Raw genomic sequence first — 21,290 nt, forward strand, 5'->3', positions numbered from 1 at the left:
ATACATACATACATACATACATACATATATACATACATATATATATGTTTGTATATATATATATGTATGTATATATAAGCATATATACATATCTCTCTCTCTCTCTATATATATATATATATAATATATACATACATACATACACACACACATATACACACACACACACACATATAATATATAAATGTATATATACATATATACATATATGTATATATATATATGTATATATATGTGTGTGTGTGTATGTATATATATTATACATATATATGTACACACCATACATATATATGTGTGTGTGTGTAGTATGTGTATATATATTATTATTATTTACATATATATGTACATATATATATATATTATATATATATATATCGATATATATATATATATATATACATATATTAGTAAAATGGTAAGATAACAAAATGGTGTGTATATATATATATATATATATACACACACACACATATTTGTAGAATATGGAATATGTGCACATAATAATGCAAGATAGTCAACATTTTAGAATTATGAAAAGGTTTTTATATCTTTTCCCCCATTAAGACTGTTATTTTTGGAACTTCTTTCCTTATTTTTTCTTTTTACATATTTTGTAAATACAAAAAAAAAAAAAAGTTGGAGACATTCTTCATAGTAATTTTGTTTCAAAATTATCTTAAATATGCAAAAATAGATTCTGAAACTACTTTCTCTCTTTCTTTTTTATGTTCCTTCTTTTCTCCTCTTCTTTCTTTCTTCCTACCTTTCTTTCTTTCTTTATTTTTTCTTCATAAAAACAGCCATTCTCTTATTCCTCTACATGTATTTTTAATAACAGAAACTCAAACACACTGAGTGGCATTCACATATTTTCATGTGCCTTTTTTTTCTTCTTTCAGGTTAGCTCCAAAATAACAGATTTTGACAAGGAGAAAGAAAATTATATAAGGCATATTCTTAAAAGATTCCAAAATGGTAAGAAAATTGGCAGCGCAGATGGCAAGACTTTTAGCAATATCAATAGAGGTGAGTTTAAAAAGAAAAAAGTCTTTGTAAAAATGTCAAATAATTTTTGTAATAAGTAACAGAAATACATCCACGAATTTTAGAGGGATTTCCCTGTGGTATGTGCATGTGTGTGTATTTGTCATACATGCATGCATACATTTGTGCATACACATGGATGTATGTGGTTCTGAGGACACCTATTTGTCTGCAGCAAGAAATTTTCTTCTTGATGAAATACAGCAAATGACTTTCTTACAAGTTCAAATATGCCTCAAGCATATTCCAGCTGGATACAAGTTTTTAGCTGTGTGTGTATGTATACACATATATATATATACATACATCATCATCATCATCGTTTAACGTCTGTTTTCCATGCTAGCATAGGTTGGACAGTTCGACCGGGGTCTGGGAAGCCAGGAGGCTGCACCAGGCTCCAGTCTGATCTGGCAGTGTTTCTACAGCTGGATGCCCTTCCTAATGCCAACCACTCCATGAGTGTAGTGGATGCTTTTTACATGTCACCGGCACAGGTGCCAGGGGAGGCTGGCAACGGCCATGATCGGTTGGTACTTTTTAAATGCTACCAGCACTGGAGCCAGTCAAGGCGGCGCTGGCATAGGTCATGTTCGGATGGTGCTTTTTACGTGCCACCGACATGGGAATCACAACTACAATTTCCATTTGATTTTTACTTTGATGTTGATGTACTTGACTCAGTAGGTCTCCTCAAGCACAGCAGGTTGCCCTACGATCCAAGGTAAGCACAGCAGGTCGTCCTACAATCCAAGGTACTTTTGAATGGGCTGGGGCTACATATATATATATATATGGCATATGAAAGACGGAAGATGGAATATACGAGAATTTATCATTACTCATATTACTCATGACAATTGTTTCGACACTTCAAGCATTGATCCTTCATGGGTGAGACACTCAGCAATTGGTTCAGGAGCATCTGGCTCAAATATTCTACCAATCTGGGTCTCAAACCAGATTGCTCTACCCTATGATATCATTTGAAAAATAAACAAGTAGGTTGTCATAAATTTGTAGCTTTGAGATACTATGAGATAAAGCCATTTCTGCTTAAATATAATTATAAATACTGTGAAATTATCAATATAACATGATTTTTTTTTCCCCTATGACTAAAGTGGAGATTTTTAAAATATAATTACTGATATGATGGCTTCAGTAAGTATTGATTCTGCCTTATACTCAAAGGATTTATACAAAATATCGGAGAAAAATGAAAAAAATAGGAGTTACTTGTCATCAGATAAATCAGATGTAGATGTTTCTGAATTTTCATCTGATAGTGAAAAGTAATTTGATAGTCTCAGAGATGAAGATGCTCAAGTCACTTTTCAAAATACTATGGTAACATGGATGAAAATATTTAATCAACTCTGAAGTTTGACTGACAGGCGGTTATTACACATTTCTTGCATTTAAACACAATTAATGTGCAAAACTGGGTACTATATATAGTAATTTCAGTATGTATACACCTGTATTCTCACTCAGGTCTCACCTGTTAACAAAATTCTTTTATTGGACATATTTTATTATGTAAATCATCATCATCATCATTATCATCATTGTTTAATGTCTGCCTTCCATGCTGGTATGGGTTAGGCGGCTTGACAGGAGCCGGTCAGGTAAAAGACTACCCCAGGCTACTGTGTTTGTTTTGGCATGATTTTTATGGCTGGATGTCCTTCCTAACTCCAGCTGCCCTGTAGAGTAGGCTGAGTGCTTTTTATGTGGTACCATGTCAGTTTTAGCATGGTTTTTACATCTGGATGCCCTTCCTAACACTTAATAAATTGTGTATGTTTTATTTTCAATGAAAATGTTTGAATGAAATGTAGAGAAAGAATATGATCTTGTGCTGATTAATCAATTCAAATTGATTTACCTATTCATGAAAAGTAGTATTATTGTAGGAGATTGAGCTGGCAGAACCATTAGCAGGCTGGGTGGACTGCCTAGCAACATCTTCTTTGTCTTTACATTCCGAGTTCAAATTCCATTAAAGTTGACTTTGACTTTCATCCTTCTGGGGTCAATAAAATAAATACCAGTTATGCACTGGGGTTGATGTGATTGACTTACTCCCTCTCGCTCTTGAAATTGCTGGCCTAGTGCCAAAATGTGAAACTAATATTGTAGGAGATTGACATTTGGGTTGGGATAATTTTAGTAACAAAACAAACAAGTAAGACACATAATGGTTCAATTTCAGTGTTATCCATTATGTTATTGCTTTTTTTTACACCTTCAAATTTATTTCACCTGTCCATAGAAGTCAAATTTAACAAAAAAAAATCAGGTAAAAATAAATAATTCTAAATCATTGTTATTTAAACATCTACTGAAAAAATTCAGATCTGCACATAAAACAAAATCAACAAAGTTACAAACAAACATTGTTGATACCTCCCTTAGGTGTTATCAGCACAAAGCAATGTAGAAAAATAAGCATTACATTGAATAGATTAAATGCTGATGTTTTAAACCATAACACCTCTGTTATTTTTAGAGAACATTTAGTATAATTATGCTTCTTTGAAAGACTTCAGCAAAAGGAATCTATTTCTGTAAGCCAAGTTTAAATTTGTGCTGAAGGGTAAAGCTTATAAAGCAAAAAATAATCAAACTGAAAAGAGATAATACAGTTCTATATTTAAGAGATGAGGAATTATGTGCATTATTTACATTATTTACATTATTTACATTCGACGGATATTTGTCCTCATCTTGTTTGTTAACACGTTTCGGCTGATATACCCTCCAGCCTTCATCAGGTGTCTTGGGGAAACTTCAAACCTGGGTTCTCATTCATATGCCCACGGGTATATGGTGTAGTGGTTAAGAGCGCGGGCTACTAATCCCAAGATTCCGAGTTCAATTCCAAGCAGTGACCTGAATCATCATCATCATCAGGCTCCAATCTTGATCTAAGAGAATTTCTACAGCTGGATGCCCTTCCTAATGCCAACCACACTGAGAGTGTAGTGGGCACTTTTATGTGCCACCGGCACGAGGGCCAGTCAGGCAGTACTGGCAACAGCCATGCTCAAATGGTGTTTTTTATGTGCCACCTGCAACATCGAAAAATACCTTAGGAGTGAGAACCCAGGTTCGAAATTTCCCCAAAACACCTGATGAAGGCTGGAGGGTATATCAGCCAAAACGTTGTGCAAGCAACAAACAAGATGAGGACAAATATCTGTCAAATGTAAATAATGTGAAAAGAGATAGTTAAAAAGATTTTACATTGATCTAAATGGAAGGGACCCTAATATTGATTTCAAATTTTGGCACAAGGCCAGCAATTTTTTTGTGGGGGTGAGTTGATTATATTGACCTCAGTGTTTAACTGGTACTTAATTTATCAACACCAAAAGGATGAAAAATAAAGTCAGCCTTGGCAGAATTTGAACTCAGAAAGTGAAGACGAATGAAATGCTGTTAAGCATATTGCCTAATGTGCTAACAATTCTACCAGCTTGACACTTGAAAGGGATCTAATAATCCTTTCTACTAAAGGAAATTTCTACTGAAATTTTGTGGGAGAGGACTAGTCAATTTCATTGACCCCAGTGTTTCACCGGTACTTAATTTATCGACCCCAGAAAGATGAAAGGCAAAGTTGACCTCAGCAGAATTTGAACTCAGAATGTAAAGACTGACAAAATATCGCTAAGCAGTTTGTCTGACTTGCTAATGTTTCTGCCAGCTTGTCTGATAATGAAAACTATATCAAAAATGATAAAGTAGGAAGAGCCCATTAAACAAAAAATGGTCACATTTGAAAGTGGATCACTCATAACTTTTGTAACATTGAAAGCATAGTAAGCAAATATAAGGAGAAGTACTGCAAAGAGTAGTGTTGCACTGGTTCCAAATTCTTATCTGTTTTGGTCCAGTTTCAGTTTTGGTTGGTTCCGCCTAAGTGTGCGTATGTGATATGAATCTTTTGGAGATTAGCATTGCACAAGCTAAACATTTTTTGATTTTCTGATATTTTGAAAATATTTATATTTAGTAAGTCGTATATAGAGAGCAGATTTTAGGTGTCAAAATATCTACTTTTTTTAGGTGAAAAAATAGTAGTTTTTAAGTGCAAATTTAGGTGCAAAAGATATCATCATTTTGCCTCCATATTTAATATAAATACCAAAATTCTTTGAAAAATAATGTTTCAAAATAGGATCCATTTTTTAATTGTTGTGCCAAAAGTTGCTTTCTATGTTTATTTTCACACCAAATAGTAAAAATTAATCAATACAGATAATCAATAATTAAAATAATAAATACAACTGCTTAGCACCAAATTTAGAACTGTGAATTATATTAAGGAAAATTAATCAAATATATTAAAATTTAATAAGTTAATGGAATTGAACATTAAAAATTTATTATTACCAAATTTATTGTATGAAAAAATATTTCTTATTTTTATTTGAATGATTTTGAAAATGATTATTTGCTTTCAAATATTGTTGGAAAAAACACCTGAGAAAACTTGAAAATGATTTTTTTTTAAATATATAAAATTTTATAAAAAATGTTTTGATTTTGGTGATTTGCTATTAAATTTTTTTTTTTACATAAGTAGAGGCATTGATGTGTGATAAGAAATTTGCTCCCCAACCACATAGTTTTGGGTTCAATCCCACTGCATGGCACCATGAGCATGTGTTTTCTACTATAGCTCTGGGCCGACCAGAGCCTTGTGGCTAGATCTGGATCACAGAATCTACAAGAGACCTGTCAAAGCCCATGTTATATATATGTGTGTGTCTGTGTCTGTGTTTGTCCCTCCACCATTGCTCGACAACCAATGTTGTTGTGTTTATGTCCCCATAACTTAGTGGTTTGGCAAAAAGAGACCGATTGAATAAATACTAGGCTTACAAGGAATAAGTCCTGGTGTCAATTTGTTAAACAAAAGGTGGAGCTCCAGCGTGGCTGCTGTCAAATGACTGAAACGAGTAAAAAACTAAAAGGATATATACATGCTGTGATCAATATGTATCCAAACTGTTGCCATAGTAACAAAGCTAAAGCACATAGAGTGAAGCAGCTTGGCACAGTTTGACCTTGAACTCTGCTGCCCATGTGCACTAAGTTTTAACATTCTAGTTCACTTCCACTGTTTACAGCAGTGCTTGGAAGGAAGTTGTGAAGCTTGTGATTGTTTCATTGACCATGACAGAAAGTTGATCTGAGAATCATCATCATCATCATCGTTTAGTGTCCGTTTCCGTCTACCAATTAAATCCCGTCAATTTGTCCTAACCATGAAAACATCAAACGCAGATATTAAATGATGGTGAAGAGGAGGAGTTAGAATGGGAGACAACTTTAGACATTATTTGAGTATTATTGCTTCTCTTCAGCAAGTATGTACATCACTGCAATGCCAAATAGTGATGACAGAGCTCTGTATAGATGTGATATATAATAATGTAAACTGGCTGACTGGAGGAAATAGAAATATTCTGACTAAAAGGTTCCTCTGTGGAAAACCCACCTCAAAAAAAAAAAAAAAAAAAATCAGTTATGTTTGTGTTAACATATCTAATGAAAAGATTTCCTAATTTTTAAAGACATGTGATGACAAATAAGTGTCTTCTTCTCTCACTCTCTTTCTCTCTCTCTCTCTGTATCCTCTCTCTCCTCTTTCTCTCTCTCTGTTACTGACTACATAAATCTATTTATATAACAGTTGTATTGAAATATGTATGTGTAATTCTACACTCATATTCTTATAATACACACATAATGCAGACACACACGCACACACACACTTGCTCTTACATATACACAGAGAAAATTTACACATGTCTAAGTGTGTGTGTGTGTGTGTGTGTGCACATCAGTTCATATGCATGTGTATGTATATACATATGAATCATCTCATCTGGTTCCATTTGTATTATATACTTTGACTTTCAAAGCGAATTTCATGCATTTGAAGATGTTATTTTCATTTGATTTTCAAGTATTTCCACCCACCCTCCCACACCCACTCTTTTTCTCTTCTCTTCTCTTCTCTTCTCTCTCTCTTTCCATCCCCCCTCTCTCTCTTTCTTTCTCTGTTGCTTTCCTTTCCCTTCATAAGAATTTTTGTGCAAATTTTACGCATCAATCCAAAAGACAACTGAAGATGTGTTTACATATTCATATCTGATTGCTGTATGGCTTCTACATTGAGAATCTTTAGCCTAATTTTCTTGTCAGAATGATACCACAGATATCATAAGAAATGTACAAAATTTGAGTGGAATATTCTTGTTAAATATCTTTCCAGTTCCTATTGTTTGCGATTTTCTTTTCTTTCCTACTATTTTTAGAAGTTAAATCATGTTTAGATATAATCATAAGTTTTATTTATTTTTCACTTGTGATAGCTTAATTTTTTTCCTGTATATATTTTTAAGCATCTTTAACAATAGATGTAGCCTAAATGGCTATGATGTGCATTGAATTTTAACTGTGAAATTGGTTGTTTGTATTTCTGAGTTCAGTGTTACAAATTCAGCTTTTTCATGGTGTAGGCCTGGCTAACCACATGGATCCAGGTTCAATCCCTCTGCATGGCACTTTGAGCAAGTGTCTTCTGTTACAGCCCCCAGGTTGACCAAAGCCTTGTGAATGGATTTGGTTGAAAGAAACTGAAAGAAGCCTATTGTGTGTGCGTGTGTGTGTGTGTTATTCAAAATAGTCTGATTCAGATTCCATGCTACTTCGAGATTCACAGGCCCCTACACAAACCTGTCTCCTCCTAACATTCATGGAATAGACAAATTATGTTATTACATGTAACTTCTAATAAATGTGTTGAGTGCCTTTCTCTCTTTTCTCCATTCACTCCTGTGTGTATATATATATATTATATATATATAATATATATATATATATATATATATATATAATATATGTATATATATTATATATATATATATATGTATATATATATATATATGTATATATAATCTGATTTGGCATGATTTCTACAGCTGGATGCCCTTCCTAATGCCAACCACTTTACAGAGTGTGCTGGGTGCTTTTAACATGGCATTGCATGAATGCTTCCATGTGGCACCAGCATGAGTGCTTTTCACATGACACTGACACAAGACTCTTGCAGGCCTATCCTCTTTACCTGGTGGTGGGGGACCTTAACACTTCTGCTGTGAAGTAGAGGTCTTCTTGCTTCTCAAGTGAAATTCTATAAGCAGGCTTAGCTGATTGGTTAAGAAGATTACTTTGCAATCATGGATTGCTGAGTTCAGTCTCACTGCATGGTATCTTCAGTAAGAGCCATTTAAGACCCTGTGAGTAAAATTGGGTAGACTGAAACAATGTAGAAAGTCTGTTAGACAGATTATACCTGTAATTAGAAGATATACCTTTCTTATATTTTGCATCACACTGATTTTAGCTTGGAAATTCTGATAGTATAAATATATGTATGTATAAATGTGTGTGTGTGTATGTGTGTATATGTATGTGTATGTGTGTGTGTGTGTGTATATATATATATGTATATATATATATATATATATATATATATATCTGTAAATGTAATATGTGGCAATTATTCGGTAGCCATGATAAAACTCCAAGTTTTGAAGGCCAAGGTGAACATCCACGCCACCATCTCTTCAGTTATCTGGCCATCGGATAGCATTTTTTCTGATGGCCGGATAACTGAAGAGATGGCAGTGTGGATTTCCACCTTGGCATCCGAAACTTGGAGTTTTATCATGGCTACCGAATAATTGCCACTTATTACATTTAAAGATAAATTCCTCTATTTACATAATATCCAGGTATCTTTCATTCTTTTGTGTTCTTACCATTTTTATCAATATATATATATATATATATATCCGATGGGTTTCTTACATTTCCAACTCCCAAATTCATTCATAAGGCTTTGGTTGGCCTGAGGCTAAAAAAAAGATACTTGCCCAAGGTGCCACACAGTGGGACTGAACTCAGATCCATGTGGTTGAGAATTGAAAATTTTACCTAAAAATCAACTATGATTTTTTTTCCTTTTATCACTCCACTCATATTTTATTTTCAAACCAAACATTTTTATTTTAAATTATTTGTTTAACTGCAGATGCTGGCATGAATTTTATTCATGACTATTGTCATGGCTGTGTCAAAAATAACATCATTTAAGATAGAACGTTTATTGTGCTGGCCAAGAGACAATGTATTTGATCATCATCCACTTTAAAAGCTGGAATAAAACAATTAGGTCAAACAATATAGGCCAAACACTTTTTTTCTTTCTTTTTACTATTTTTGCTTTTGTTTTTGTTGTGGAGGAAATAAAATGAGTGAGGAATAAAATGAAATGAGGAGAATAAATATTTAAAAAGAAAGAAAAAAATAGAAATTGATTGTTTGCAGTAAACTAATTTTTATGTTGTATTTTTTATAGAGTGTATGATGCCGGAACAGAACGCTAATGACTTTTGTAAGAAAATGCTGGAAAAGGTGAAAGGTATGTTAAAGGTCTACAGTTTCATTATTACCATTACCATTTGCTATTATTGTCATCATTATCATCATATCCATCATCGGTGTCATCATCATCATCGTCGTTGTCGTCATCTTCATTATTGTAATGATCTGTGCGTTGTGATAAAGCAACTAACCAGTTTGTACTTTTCATACACTGGAATATTATAAAAGTTCTTCTGAGAAAGAAGAGGGAGAAAAATAGGAAGTAAAAAATAAATCAAATATGAAAAAAATGATGAAATAAAGCTATCTGTTCTTCCCTGTATTGGTTGTTTATTTGGCAGTGTTTGGCCTTTAATTACAATGATTAACATAAGTTTGGGAAGTGCAAGTACCAACCTGGAAACCAAACAAAAGAAACTGCATGAGTCTTGAGATGTGAATATAACTAAAGCAGTCTCAGCTCGTATGAACTTACTTCACTGTAGTTCACTCTACCCTAAACACACTTAATATACCCCCATCACTCTTCTCGTTTCTCTAAGTGTTATTTAAACCCATATATACTTCCTTTTACCTAAGGCTGTACCCAGTTTCTGCCCCATTCCCAACAACCATCACTCACCTCCCTTGGAATTCTTCATCTATCTTCCGACCAAACCAATACCCAAAACAATATTAATTACACTAACAGCAAGAGTAATTAGCCATATCTTTGGATCTAGGGGTGTTATTAGGATATAAGTAAGTATGCTATAGCCAAAGTAAAGTAAATGTAAACGGATCTTAGTTTTAACAGTGGGGTATTCAGTTGCCTGATCATCTACTGAATACTCATGGCTCATTAAGTGGGTATGTATAGTGGCTGAATATTCCAAAGACATGTGTACACTTAATGGAATCTTCAAATGGAATCAGCACAACACTGGCTGGACTTTGAATTTATCGTCATCATCTTCACCATTATTATCATCAGCAGTAGCATTTAATGTCCCTTTTTTTTTCCATGCTGGCATGGATTGGATGGTTCTACAGAAATCAACAAGCCAAGAGGGCTGTTGGTTTCAATATCTGCTTTACCATGATTTCTACAGCTGGATGTCATTCCTAACACCAGCCACTTTACAGAGTGCACTTGGTGTTTTTATCATGGTACCAAGTTGCTCACAAAATGAAAACCTGCAAAGCACAGCTGACCTAACTTCATCCTGGGCCATCATCTTAAAATTAAATACCAAGAGTGATTGTATTATCTTTGATAAAATGTAGTATCACAGAGGTATATTCCAAGAGGAAATCCTGTCTGTGATGCTCTTCATGCTTTCAGTATACCCTTTATCATGTCATTCATGTTGAGGAAGTCTGAAGAATATTCCATTGGTTGACAAGGAGACAAAAGTACCATGATAACTGCTTTTTTTATGAATGACTTGGAGCTGTATGACAGGAATAAGTATGAGATGAACAAGAGTCTTGATTTAGCTATTACATTCTCAAAAGACATAGGCTAAACTTTAGTCGGAATAAATGTTCCTATATGGTTGTGAAATGAGGGAAAAAACCAAACTAGCAGCATCACCATTAATGATTTGGCTGTTTCTCTTATATCTGGTGAAGAATGCTACAGGTACCTAGGGATAGATGAAAGCACATTTCACAATGGTACCAGTAACAAGGAACATGCCACTATAACACCTTCAGATAAGAAAATTATTGACCTCATAATTCTCCACACACAGTAAAATAGTGGTTCACAATGTGTTTGCAGCACTAGTACTTGCACCAATGTTTGGACTACTGAAATAAACATTTGATAAGATCTATGCCATTGATACTGAAGCTACTGACCAGCTCAAATAATTTTCACATTCACAGTGATGTAAACTACCTCTTCCTAAAACAAAAATATGGAAGCAGAGCGTTTTTGAATGTCACATCATACTCCTTCAGAAAATCTATTAACCAGTAAGTGTTGAACTGCATTCGTTGACCAAGTCTATATGCATGAGGTAGATAACATCATGAGACCTGGAAAGTCGCTCTTCCAAGAAATATTCTCTACCTGATAACCTCAAATATTTGCCCAAAGAAGTTGTATGACTTTCTTGCTTCATATCATCCAATGAAAGGACGAGTGCATATCTGCAAAAAAACATGCATGGATATGTTGGCATAAGGCTCCAGGACGACAGCAACATTGGTCAATCAAAGCAGTCTATTATGGACCAACAACTGAATTACTAACTTTCACTTAAAAGAGTGTACATTTGTGACCAGGAACAGGGAAATAGCTTCCAAATTTCTGATACACAAAAGGAACGGAGACAAGAAAAATCCTGAAATGTGATAACTAATGCAAATTTTGTGAAGTTTGCACTGAAGATATATATCACACACACTGGCTTCCGTGCTGGTGGCATGTAAAATGCACCAATCCGACCGTGGCTGTTGCCAGCCTCGCCTGGCACCTGTGCAGGTGGCACGTAAAAAGCACCCACTACACTCATGCAGTGGTTGGCGTTAGGAAGGGCATCCAGCTGTAGAAACATTGCCAGATAAGACTGGAGCCTGGTGCAGCCTTCTGGCTTCCCAGATCCCCGGTTGAACCGTCCAACCCATGCTAGCATGGAGAATGGACGTTAAACGATGATGATGATGATCATCATCATCATCAAACATATTTCTGCAAAAATGTCATCGCATTATTATCTACCAATGAGACACAATGTTGTAGCTAAGACACTGTACAATGGGATCCATCAGAAGGACAATTCTGAAACCAAGATATAAGAACCTACTGTGTGAGGCCATAATAACTCTTAGCATTGAAATTCTCAATAAAATGCAAACATAACAGAGAAAATGTAGTGATCTGGGATGTGGAAGAAAAACTATTTAGTGGAAATCAGCTGCCCAGTGGATGTTAATATAAAGTTAAAGATCAGTGAGAAGAATGTACCTACAATGAGCTATTGAGAAATGAGACATCTACAGCTACTCTACCCAGATTACAAGTTCAGGTTTATACCCGTAATTACTGGGGCACTGGGATATGTAACACACTGCCTAAGTGCCAATCTTGAGAAATTAGGGTTCTCAAACCCAGAAATGAGAAAGCTGATTCAAAGACTACAGATCCAATCCATCACTGGAACTGTAAAAATTCTGTAAAACTTTCCAAAAGCTTATCATTTAAGTATATATGGGCATGTCTAGATATGCAACTATATGCATGAGAATATATACACAAAACATAAATCTGCACATGCACTGACTCCAAATACTGCACACATACATACATGCAAAAATACCGTGTTGATGTTGTTGAAATTGCAATGCAGGAACCTTAGATCTAGGTTAGAAACCAATTCTTTCTTCATGGGCAGGAAATCCAGAAATAAAACTAAATAATATACATACATAAATAAGTATGTGGGTTGATTTCTTTGAGTAGATCTTTCAAGGTGGTGCCTCTTCATGGCCACAGTCCAATGATTAAAGCAAATAGAAAAAAGTTAAATAAAAAGGTGGGAGGGATATATGTAGAAATAAAGAGAATGATGTTAATTATGAATATCTACAATATAACGGAGGCAAAATATATCAAGAGAGCATATCACATACTAAATGTAAATATGGAACAATCTCTCACATTTAATATAGTGAGATGAAAAGCATTGATCATAGATTTTTCTAACCTCTACCAATAATGTTCTATATTTTATTTGTTTTTTTATTTATTTACTCTTACTCTTACTTTTTTACATGTTTCAGTCATTTGACTGCAGCTATGCGGAGAGCACCGCCTTTAGTCGAGCAACTCGACCCGGGACTTTATTCTTTGTAAGCCAGTACTTATTCTATCGGTCTCTTTTGCCGAACCACTAAGTGATGGGGACGTAAACACACCAGCATCGGTGCAAGCAATAGGGGTACAAACACAGACCACAAACACACACACATACATACATATATACGACAGGCTTCTTTCAGTTTCCCTCTACCAAATCCACTCACAAGGCATTGGTCAGCCTGGGGCTATAGCAGAAGACACTTGTCCAAGATGCCATGCAGTGGGACTGAACCCGGAACCATGTGGTTGGTTAGCAAGCTACTTACCACACAGCCACTCCTGCGCCTACTTATTTATTTATTCTTTTATTTGCTTCAGTCATTTGACTGTGGCCATGCTGGAGCACTGCCTTTAGTCGAACAAATCGACCCAAGGACTTATTCTTTGTAAGCCTAGTACTTATTCTATTGGTCTCTTTTGCTGAACTGCTAAGTTACAGAGATGTAAACACACCAACATCGATTGTCAAGCGATGGAGAGGGGGGGAGAACAAACACAGGCACACAAACATACACACACATACGCACATATATATATGGCATAGGTACAGAAGTGGCTGTGTGTTAACTGAAAGAAGCCCATTATATGTATATATAAGTGCGTGTGTGTGTGTATGTTTGTGTGTCTGTGTTTGTCTCCCCAGCATTGCATGACAACCAACGTTGGTGTGTTCATATCCCCGTAACTTAGTGGTTCGGCAAAAGAGACCAATAGAATAAGTACTAGGCTTACAAAGACTAAGTCCTGAGGTTGATTTGTTCAACTAAAGGCGGTGCTCCAGCATGGCCACAGTCAAATTACTGAAATAAATAAAAGAATATATATATATACTAGCTGAAGGTGACCCGCTCTACGCGCGGGTAAGAGTGTGGTTGTTACTTTCTGTTGCTTCCTTTCAGCACGTAAAAAGCACCATCCGAACGTGGCGGATTGCAGCGCCGCCTTGACTGGCTTCTGTGCTGATGGCACGTAAAAAGCACCAACCGATCGTGGCCGCTGCCAGCCCCCCTGGCACCTGTGCAGGCGGCATGAAAAAAGCACCCACTACGCTCACAGAGTGGTTGGCGTTAGGAAGGGCATCCACCTGTCGAAACACTGCCAGATCAGACTGGAGCCTGGTGCAGCCTCCTGGCTTCCCAGACCCCTGTCAAACTGTCCAACCCGTGCTAGCACGGAAAACGGACGTTAAACGATGATGATGATGATGATGATTCTCCCTCTTTGTTTCTTTCTCCTTTCTCTCTCACTTTCCCACTCTCTTACTCTTCCTTTCTCTCGGACTCTCCCTCGCTTTCTCTTACTCTCTATCTTTATGTATCTCTCTCCCATTTATAAACAACAAAAGATCTTGAGTAAGTTGAGAAATAAAATATTTAGAAAGATCAATAATAAATATCAGGCAGTTACAAAGGAAAGGTCTGCTTCAAGACAGACAGCAAAACACTAACATTAAAAGGTACAGACGAACTTGCGAGCTGAATAAAAATAATAAAATATTGGAAACCAAAGTTTGAAGGGATAGAATTTGAGGATAGTAGAGTCACATGGCTGGCATTTCTTAACGACGGACAGCAACGTATTGAGTTCAACAGCTGGCGTAAAATTTTGAACTTGATGTAAAAGAAAATCCCTAAAAACCAAGTTTTGACTTGATTCTTTCTCACGACAGTAGACTCACGATGGCAAGCATTCAAAACTTCTTCATCATGGACGGCAACACATTGACGATTAAAAGGCTGGAGCAAATTTTTTAGCTTGATGTAACAGAGAATTGCTAAACACCCCTCCTTTAAATTTTAATCCCCTTCCAGCCCCATTATACCCCTTTTCACTTTTGGTTAATATAACCCGATTTCATTTGGGTCTACTGGGGCCACATTTTATAAGATGAGGACTCAACCAAGTTTCCCAAGTTCTGGTCATAGACCATAGAACACTCAACCAAGTTTCCCAAGTTCTGGTCATAGACCATAAACACTCAACCAAGTTTCCCGATTTCTGGTCATAGACCATAGAACAGTCAAGCAAGTTTCCCGAGTTCTGGTCATAGACCATAGAACACTCAACCAAGTTTCCCGAGTTCTGGTCATAGTCCATAGAACACTAAACCAAGTTTCCCGAGTTCTGGTCATTTGCAGAATAAATAGAGACGGCGGAGGTGGCAGACGTCGTTGCAATGTAAACATGATTTGTTATAAGAGAAAGATTGTCCATTGTGTGTTGGTGGTGTTGGTGGTGGCGATGATAATTATCATTAAGAAAAAGAGTGAGTGAGTGAGGAAGACATACATAAGTTGTGGCGATGATAATTGTAGACCCCTTTTCACATTTTGATGAAGAGAACCCGATTTCATTCGGGTGTACTGGGGCCACATATAGGTGTTGTGTGTGTGTGTGTGTGTGTGTGTGTGTGTGTGTGTGTGTATGTGTGTGTGTGTGTGTGTGTGTGTGTGCACGCTGTAGAAATTAAATTAGAGATAAAACCACAAATAGGGAAATGAAACAGTAAAAAACCAAAACAAAAACATAAAAAATAAAAATATATTAGATATACATATACATATATGTATATATATGTGTGTGTGTGTGTGTGTGTGTGTGTTGACAGGTAGACAATAGAATGCGATGGCGATGGGGATGGCGATGTAATATTTGTTACTGTCCATGAACGCTGATAGATACATGAGTAAAATGTATAGGAAGGTAAGAAATAAGAGTGAGTGAAAATGTTCTTGGAAGAGAGTAAAGAGCGACAGAGTGATTTGAGGAAGACTTTACATTAAATAACGGTAGTTGCATTGTCAAATGAAGAGGAGTGACAGAGTACTGGAGGAAATAGGGTGAGGTAGGAAGATGGCCCCTAGCAACCACACCTTTTAAGATAGGGACGCGCATCGTCACCTCATTCTACATGTCCGTGTAAATTTTGGAGCGAATCGGACGGGATGTAGTGGCATTGAAAGCGAACCAAGCGGTAAAAACGCATTTCAGTTTTATATATAGAGAAGATATATGATGGGCTTCTTTTAGTTTCAGTCTACCAAATCCACTCACAAGGCTTTAGGTTATAGTAGAAGACACTTGCCCTAGTGTCTGGGACTGAACTCAGAACCATGTGGTTGGTAAGCAAGCTACTTACCATCAGCCACTCCTACACCTATTTATTTACCTTTTATTTATTTATTTATTGAATGTGTGCAATTTGTTTTAATTATAATTGAAGCATTTAAAGGCAGCAAGTGGCAAAATCATTAACACACTTGGCAAAATGCTTAACAGCATTTTGTCTGTCTTTATGTTCTGAGTTCAAATTCTGCTGAGGTCAACTTTGCCTTTCATCCTTTCATTCTTTCGGGATAATAAAATAAGTACCATTCGAGTATTGGGGCAGGGGGGGGGGTCGATGTAAATGACTTACATCCTCCAAACTTGTTACCTTTGTGCCAAAATTTTAAATCATTATTATTATTATTATTATTATTATTATTATTATTATTCAGTAGTTTTATTTTTATAGCGTGCTTTCACTTCACTACCGAGCGCAGTTCTGTGTGCCTTGGGTATGTGCTGTGATTTGTTGTGATGCTCTGATGGTTATTGTATGGAAAGTGTTCTGCGTAGGATGTGTGCAGTGCCTAGTAGTGCAATTTTCTGTATGTTATATGTGTTTGTAAGTCCTGGTGTTTCTGTTATGTATTTGTCTGAATATTTTTTTATCATGCCTAATGCACCTACTATGATAGGAATTGTTTCTGTTTTTAGATTCCACATTCTGGTTACCTCTATTTCCAGGTCTTTGTATTTTGAGAGTTTCTCCATTTCTTTTAGAGACACGTTGTCATCAGCTGGTATTGATACATCAATTAGAAAGCATTTTTTTTCTTCATGATCTTTGACAACTATATCTGGTCTGTTGGCCTTAATTTCTCTATCTGTGTGTATCGGCATATCCCAGAATATGGTTGCTTTTCTTGCCATCGTTTTATCATGGTTCGTTGCTGTTCTATTTTTAGTTTGGATTTCATTTGTTTATAGCTTTTGTTGTTTCTTCATTTTCTTCTTCTTCTTCTTCATATTTATTAGGTGGTATGATTTCTTGTTTGTATTTGTCAGCTTCCTTAAATACTGAGAACAGTTTTTTGTTTTGCTCGTGTTTTGCCGCTATTTGTATCAGTTTTCCTTCCTTCTTTCTTTCCTTATTATTATTATATCATCATTATTATTATTATTATTATTATTATATTATTATTATTATTATTATTATTATTATTATTATTAATTATTATTATTATTATTATTATTATTATTATTAAGGCAACACGCTGGAAGAATTGTTAGTATGCTGGGCAAAATGCTTAGTGGTATTTCATCTGTCCTTACGTTCTGAATTCAAATTCTACTGAGGTCGACTTTTGCCTTTCAGCTTTTTTGGGGTTCATAAAATAAGTACCAGTTGAACACTGGGGTTAGTGTAATCAGTTTAATCCCTTCCCCAAAATTACCAGCCTTGTGCCAAAATTTGAAACTATTATAATTAAAGCATTTAAGGCAGTGAGCTGGCAAAAATTGTTAGTGTGCTGGACAAAATGTTTAGAAGCATTTCTTCCAGTTTTATGTTCTGAGATCAAATGCTGTCGAGGTCAACTTTGTTTTTCATACTTTTGGGACTGATAAAATAAGTACCAGTTGAACACATGGGTCAATGAAATTAACAAACCACTTCCCAAAATTTCAGGATTTGTACCTATAATAGAAGGAATTATAATTAAAATATTTACTTAATTAATACTAGTAAAAACCCCCTTCAGTCATGATTGACCATGGGATTGCATCGAGAAAGTTCCCCTCTGAGGCACAAATCTGGGCAAGGTTGTTTCTGGAAGACCATCAATTGTCCATGCATACCATTCTCCCCTCTCCACACCACCGATGTTATCCAAATCAGAGGCAAAGGCTGATACAGCTTGGCACCAGTTATGTTGCAATTCATTTCTACAGCTGAGGGAACTGGAGTAATGTGAAATAAAGTGTCTTGCTCAAGAACACAACACAACAATATATATCCCAGTCCAGGAATATATATACATATATATATATATATGCCCTTGGGAGCTCCTATATGCTGATGACCTTGCTCTAATTGCTGAGTCACTATCAGAACTGGAGGAGAAGTTTCAGGTGTGGAAGCAAGGATTAGAATCGAAGGGCCTTAGAGTCAACCTAGCTAAAACCAAAGTCCTAATAAGTAGGAAGGTAGACAAATCACAAACGCCTTCAGGTAGATGGCCCTGCTCAATCTGTAGAAAAGGCATAGGTAGAAACTCTATAAGATGCACCAAGTGTAAGCTATGGACACATAAGAGGTGCAGCAATGTCAAAGGAAGGCTAACTAGGAAAATAGTTTTTGTATGTGGCAGATGCTCAGGAGCAATAAACACTGAAAATGTGCAGAGACCAACTTCCACCACATTCCAGGGAGAAAAACTAGAAATAGTTGATAGCTTTCGTTACCTAGTAGACCAAGTCAGTAGCGGGGGTGGGTGTGCTGAAAGTGTAACTGCTGGAGTAAGAATAGCCTGGGCAAAGTTCAGAGAGCTCTTACCCCTGCTGGTTACAAAAGGCCTCTCACTCAGAGTAAAAGGCTGACTGTATGATGCATGTGTACGAACAGCCATGCTACATGGCAGTGAAACATGGGCCGTGACTGCTGAGGATATGCGTAAGCTTGCAAGAAATGAAGCCAGTATGCTCCGATAGATGTGTAATATCAGTGTTCATACTCGACTGAGTGTAAGTACCTTGAGAGAAAAGTTGGACCTAAGAAGCATCAGTTGTGGTGTGCAAGAGAGACGTTTGTGCTGGTATGGACATGTGACGAGAATGGATGAAGATAGTTGTGTGAAAAAGTGCCACACCCTAGCAGTTGAGGGAACCTGTGGAAGAGGTAAACCTGGGACGAGGTGGTGAAGCACGACCTTCAAACTTTAGGTCTCACTGAGGAAATGACTAGGGACCAAGACCTATGGAAGTATGCTGTGCGTGAGAAGACCCGGCAGGACAAGTGAGACCATAACCCATGGCCTCTACCTGAGATGTAGCCAGTCCACGTATGCATACCTGTCCTTCTTGGGACACAAAACTCAGCTTGTGAAGACCTGTTGAGGCAAGTGAGAATCAGAATCAAAATCGAAATCGATCAACATCAATGGAAATTGTAGCTGAGATACCAGTGCCGGTGGCACGTAAGCAAACCATCTGAACATGGCCGTTGCCAGCCTCACCTGGCCCCCGTGCTGGTGGCATGTAAAAAGCACCATCCAATCGTGATTGTTGCCACCCTCGCCTGGCCCCCGTGCCGGTGGCATGTAAATAGCACCATCTGACTGTGGCCGTTTGCCAGCCCCGTCTGGCACGTAAAAAGCACCCACTACACTCACGAAGTGGTTGGCGTTAGGAAGGGCATCCAGCCGTAGAAACATTGCTAGATCAGACTGGGCCTGGTGCAGCTTTCTGGCCTCCCAGACCCCAGTTGAAGCGTCCAACCCATGCAGCATGGGAAGCGGATGCTAAATGATGATGATATGATGATGATGATGATGTATATAGATATATATATATGTATGTGTTATATATATATATATATATATATATATATATATATTATGTATATATATATATATATATATATATATATATATGTATGTATATATGTATATATATATGTCTGTATATATGTATATATATATGTATATATATGTATATACACACACACACACACATATATATATATTTCTTCACTACCCAGAAGGGGTTAAACACAGAGGAGACAAACAAGGACAGACAAGGGGATTAAGTCGATCACATCGACCCAGTGCGTAACTGGTACTTAATTTATCGACCCCGAAAGGATGAAAGGCAAAGTCGACCTTGGCGGAATTTGAACTCGGAACGTAACGGCAGACGAAATACGGCAACGCATTTCGCCCGGCGTGCTAACGTTTCTGCCAGTGTAATGGTAAAGAACCCCTTCGGTCATGAATGAGCATGGGATTGCCCCTGAAATCTCCCCTCTCAGGCACAAGTCCAGGCAAGGTCGTTTATGGAAAACCAGCAGTCACCCATGCATACCAGCCTCCCCTCTTCACATCAATAATGTTATCCAAGGGAGCAGCAAAAGCCGATACGGCTTGGCACCAGTGACATTGTTACTCATTTCTACAGCTGAGTGAACTGAAATAACATGAAATAAAGTGTCCTGCCCAAGAACACAACACACATCCCAGTCCAGGAATTGAACTCGCTACCTCAAGATTATGAGTTTGGACGCTCTAGTCAATGAGTCATACTAAGATCAGCACCAAATTGAACAGTAGCACCAACATTCGTAAGAAACGAAGATGAACTAAAAGCATTGCCGACACGAAGGGCAGCTGGCCATGAAACACTGTCTCAGAAAACCTGTACGACTTTACGAAGACATGGAAAAAAAATCAGAGGTAAAATGATGGTGATGGCGGTGGTGGTAATGATAAAGATAGTTATGATGATGATGATGATGATGACACTGATGATACTGATGTCAATGGTGACAATGATGACGATGACAACAATGACAATGATGATGATGATGATGATGATGAAGATAGGAATGACAATGATAATCGTAATATTACTCGTTATCAAGGTAACAATACTCCTGCTGCTGCTGATGATGATGATGATGATGATGTTGATGATGGTGAAGATGATGATGATATCGACAATGATAATAACAGTGATGATGATGATCATGATGATATTTGTTTGTCTTCTCCTCTTCTTCACTCTATTTCTTTCTTTCTTTTTTTAACGTTTGCCACACTCCAGCATCCGGTCTCATTCCTTTTTCTTTTGTTTTTACTTCTCACCTTCCATCTCCTCTCCC

At 36.7% G+C, this 21,290-nt stretch overlaps 1 long non-coding RNA gene across 1 annotated transcript in view; it reads left to right on the forward strand.

The window, feature by feature from the left end:
* The first annotated feature begins 893 nt into the window (after positions 1 to 893).
* LOC115222453 overlaps positions 894 to 21,290 on the forward strand; it is a 32,220-nt gene continuing 11,823 nt past the window's right edge. Inside the window, exons 1-2 of the long non-coding RNA XR_003882722.2 lie at positions 894 to 1,026; positions 9,491 to 9,553. This is a non-coding gene — a long non-coding RNA (uncharacterized LOC115222453). The remainder of the gene's footprint in view (positions 1,027 to 9,490; positions 9,554 to 21,290) is intronic.

The sequence above is a fragment of the Octopus sinensis genome, linkage group LG20, assembly GCF_006345805.1.
Source record: "Octopus sinensis linkage group LG20, ASM634580v1, whole genome shotgun sequence".
Taxonomy (NCBI): domain Eukaryota; kingdom Metazoa; phylum Mollusca; class Cephalopoda; order Octopoda; family Octopodidae; genus Octopus; species Octopus sinensis.